Genomic DNA, 5,105 nt, shown 5'->3' with positions numbered 1-5,105 from the left:
AAGGGAGAAATGCCATTGAACTTGCCACACAAATGAAGAACATGCACCACAAAGTTGAGAATGTTTATGGTGAGTTAAATTCTAAGATTGAGAGGTTGCAAACACAGGTTCAGAGCCACGCTTCATCATCTTCACCAAGACAAATGGGTTCCTTACCAGGAAAACCAGAACCAAACCCCAAAGAATACATCAATGCCATAATGCTGAGAAGTTGTAAGCAACTACCTACCAATGAGCTCAATAGGGACATTGAGACTAAAGGAGGGGAGGTAATGGTTGAGATTGAAGATGAGGATGAGTTGATAGTGAAAGACTTGGGTAAAGACAAACAAGCTGATGAAGTTGTGGTTGACAAAGGCAAGAGTAAAGTGGTTGAGGAACCAAACCAAGACAACACCATTGATGAAGCTTTCAAGAAGAGTAAGGAGATTTCCAAGGAGACTCTATTTGTGCCTCCACCTTATGAGCCAAGACTATCATTTCCTGGTAGGTTTAAGAAGCAACAAGTAGACAAGTATAAAGCTATGTTTGATGCTCAAATGAAAGATGTTGCCATCACAATGCCAATCATTGATGCATTTTTGCTGAATCCATCATACAACAAGTTCCTCAAAGATGCAGTTATGGAGAAGAAGAAAGCTCTTCAAGGAATGGTATTCTTAACCCATGAGTGTAGTGTTATCATTCAAAACAAGGTAGTAGCAAAGAAGCTTGAAGATCCTGGTAGCTTCACTCTCCTTTGTACACTTGGACCCTTATCTTTTAGTCACTGTTTGTGTGACCTTGGATCTAGTGTGAGCTTGATGCCTCTCTCAGTTGCCAAAAGACTAGGTTTCACTCACTACAAGAAGTGTATGATCACCCTTGTTCTTGCGGATAGGTCAGTTAGAACACTAGTAGGAGTGCTTGAAGACTTACCGGTGATGATTGGTCATTTTGAGATCCCAACAGACTTTGTTGTGCTTGAAATGGATGAAGAACCAAATGATCCACTAATCTTGGGGAGACCATTTTTAAGAACTGCAGGAACAATGATTGATGTGAAGAGTGGGAAGATTCAATTGAATTTGGGAAAGGAAGCCTTGACCTTTGACATTAACAATATGATGAGGAAGCCTACAATTGATGGTCAAGTTTTCTACATTGAGAAGATGGAAGCTTTAGCTGATGAGCTTTTGGAGGAATTTGCCATAGAGGATGAGCTCCAAAGCACTTTGACAGTTAAACAAGGAGAGTTTGGTTTACTAAAGGAAAATAGTGAAGGGTATGAAAAGATTCTTGACTCTCGCAAGCCCTCTAGTAATGATGGAAGCTTCCTTGAGTTGAAAGAGCAAATGGTGTGTTCAGTTGAAGTTCACTCAAATGAAGATTGGAGTGAGCTTAAGGCACCCAAGATTGAACTTAAACCACTCCCTAAGGGGCTAAGGTATGCTTTTCTAGGTAAAAACTCTACTTATCCTGTCATTATCAATGAAGAACTTAGTGACCAAGAAACTATTACTCTTCTAGGTGAATTAAAAAATTATAGAAGAGCTATTGGTTATTCACTTGATGATATCAAAGGAATTTCTGAAACTCTTTGCATCCATAGAATTCATTTAGATGATGAATCAATGACTTCCATTGAACCACAAAGAAGGTTAAACCCTAACTTAAGAGATGTGGTGAGGAAAGAGATTCTTAAGCTCCTTGATGTTGGTATCATATATCCTATATCGGATAGTACATGGGTTTCACCTGTACATGTGGTGCCAAAGAAAGGAGGAGTTACTGTTGTTAAGAATGATAAAGATGAGCTAATTTCTACTAGAACTATAACTGGACATCGCATGTGTATTGATTATAGGAGACTTAATGCTGCATCTAGAAAATATCACTTTCGTTTACTATTTATTGATCAAATGTTAGAGAGGCTTGCTAGTCACACTCATTATTGCTTTCTTGATGGGTATTCTGGTTTCTTTCAAATCCCCATACATCCCAATGATCAAGAAAATACTACTTTCACATGTCCCTATGGTTCTTTTGCTTATAGAAGGATGTCATTTGGATTATGTAATGCTCCAGCTATTTTCCAAAGATGCATGATGTCAATTTTTTCTGACCTAATTGTGGATGTAGTGGAGGTTTTCATGGATGACTTCTCTGTCTATGGAGATTCTTTTTATGGTTGTCTTTCTAATTTGTGCAGGGTCTTAAAGAGATGTGAGGAAACAAATTTGGTTTTAAATTGGGAGAAGTGTCACTTCATGGTGAAAGAAGGAATTGTGTTGGGACATAAGATTTCAGAAAAAGGCATTGAAGTTGATAGAGCTAAGATTGATGTGATGACCAATCTATCACCACCAAATTCAGTCAAGGGGATAAGAAGTTTTTTTGGGCCATGTTGGATTCTATAGAAGGTTCATTAAAGACTTCTCAAAGATAGCTAGACCTCTCACAAGATTGTTGTGTAAAGAAGTTGACTTTGAGTTTGATGAAGAGTGTTTTCAAGCTTTCAAGAAGATAAAGGAAGAATTGGTTAGTGCTCCAATAGTTCAGCCCCAGACTGGAATTTACCATTTGAAATCATGTGTGATGCTAGTGACTATGCAGTTGGAGCAGTACTTGGTCAAAGAAAAAGACAAGAAGCTTCATGTGATATACTATGCAATCAGAACCTTGGATGAAGCTCAAACCAAGTATGCTACAACAGAGAAAGAGCTTCTAGCTATTGTCTTTGCATTTAAAAAGTTCAGGTCATACTGATCATGCAGCATTGAGATATCTTTTAGCAAAGAAGGATGCTAAACCAAGGATTTTGAGATGGATATTGCTACTTCAAGAGTTTGATTTGGAGATTAAAGACAAGAAGGGTATTGAGAATGGAGTAGCTGATCATCTATCAAGGTTAAGGATTGACAATGAAATCTGATAACTCTCTAATTTATATGTTTTTAGCATCCTTTTTGTCCATATTTTGCATTGTTCATACCTCTAACTTAGCATTTTTAGGTCATTAACTGTAGAAATTCACTTTTAGACCATTTAGGGTGTTGCATTTCTGCATTTGCATATTTTGGATGAAAACAGGTGCTAAATGGCCAAAAATGGGGGGAAACAAGGACAATCCGAGTATGTACCCGAAGGAGCCATCGAGCTGCAAGAACAAGTCCGAACCCCAACACGATCGAGGAGGATCCGAGAGCATGAAGAACAACCCGAAGGTCCACCGGAGGAGTAACCCGACTTCACCGTCGTGTACCCCATCGAGTAGACCATCAGGCAGGTATGGGAAGCTAGGTCAAAAGGGTTTCCATATATAAACCTCCTCCTCTCCTAGCTCGCAGGGGAGCACGCCGCAGACCCTCAAACCAGAGAGCGAGAGCTTCTCTGAGAGAACTGGGCGACTCAAACATTTTCCTTTTCGTTTTGCATTTTTATTTTCATAGTTTTTATAGTTTTCTTAGATTTCTATCTTGTACTCTTTCTACTCTACTCTATCTTTTAATACAATGCAATTTTCATTCATTTTCGTTATTTTGTTCATTGTTCTCATGTCCGAGTAGTGTAGTAAAGTTTCTAGGGATGGGATAGATGATTTTGTGTTCTCGATCGGTTAGGATGCCTTAGTTTGATTGTAAATGATTGATAGATTTCCTTCTAGGTTGGTGTTCTTAATGTTGTCAACAGACCGAGAGGTTGAGATTAGATCTAGGGCGTTTCAGCGACCGAGAGGTGTAGATGAGATGCGTGAATTTGCTAGAGGTTTACTTGACTCTGAGTAAGGGATTAGATGAGTTTGAGTTTACTGACAATAATGAATCGTTCTTAATGCCTCCTTGTTCATATTGCTAGTGCGAGAGTGTGGTAAGTGATCAAGGTTGATTGTTGCTAGTGCGAGAGTGTGGTGACAAGGTTTTAGAGATTCATTTTCTAGGAAATAATTGCTTGAGGCATGTAAGGCATCTGTACTGGTCTAGAATACTTAGGATTCGATTACCCCATCCTTAGGAGCTTTCGTATTTTATTTGTTTACATTTTCTTTACTTACTCGACCACTTACCCGATCAGGTACACGATAACCTGCATCGAGTAATACCTCGAGCTGTTCATATCTCATTTGCTTACTCGATCACCCCACTCGATCATGTACTCGACTGCTTGCATCGAGTGCTTAGGTCGTGTGGTTTCTTTGTTTATATTCCTTTCTTTTATTTATTTTAGGACTGTTAGAACAAAAACCCTATCTGCTAGGCTTGACTTGTATTGTCCTGATCATATCCTTCCTGCTAGCAATAAACAACCATTTGGATTGATAACCCTTTGTACCACAACTGCATAGGGAATTGATACCCTTGGTGAAAACCCAACTATCAAAATCCCAATCAATGATGCACTTCCTGAAGAGCAGATAATGGCAATCCAACTCCTTGACAAGAGCCATGAGACTTGGAAAAAGCTTGTAGAAGTCATGAGGTTGGAAGAGAATGGCCCTTGGTATGCTGATTTGATGTGATCCTCCCAAGGAATCGACGCTCTAAGGTAGGTAAACTGATATCCTAGAACTCCGATGGCTCGCGAAGCTGGATGATAAGGCGTGAGATAAACTCGAAAATCCTTATGCCCCAAACTCTCTTAAAAAAAACCAAACAAAGCAAGGCGGTGGAACTTTAGATAGAAGCTTTGCGGGGACAGATTACAAGGCGTGAGACGAATCCTGAAAATGCTTGTGCCCTAGACTCTCTTGTAACGACTCTTCAATCTTCAGCTAGTGAATGGCAACGTCAAGTGCTGCGGAATCACTTGATATACCGAAAACTCTTTGATGTAGCCCACCAAGGAGAAAGAACAAGTTCCAAAGGAACAAAGGAGTTTACCACTCTCAAATAAAAGATAAAAGATTTCTTGATTGAATGATTTTCTCAAATGAGATTACATGTGTTTATATAGGGATAGAAAACTTGGTCACAAAGCCAAGTATTGATTATTCTTGAAACTAAAAACATTAAAAATACTAAGTTGAATGAAGACCAAACTCTTGGTGCATGTTTCCTTCCTCTAAAGTGATTTTTGGTGCATGTATCTCTTATTTTCGTCACTCTTCTTAGACCACAAAATAAAGT

This window comes from Camelina sativa, chromosome 10 (assembly GCF_000633955.1).
Source record: "Camelina sativa cultivar DH55 chromosome 10, Cs, whole genome shotgun sequence".
Lineage (NCBI taxonomy): Eukaryota > Viridiplantae > Streptophyta > Magnoliopsida > Brassicales > Brassicaceae > Camelina > Camelina sativa.
Note: the sequence above shows the minus strand (reverse complement) of the source record.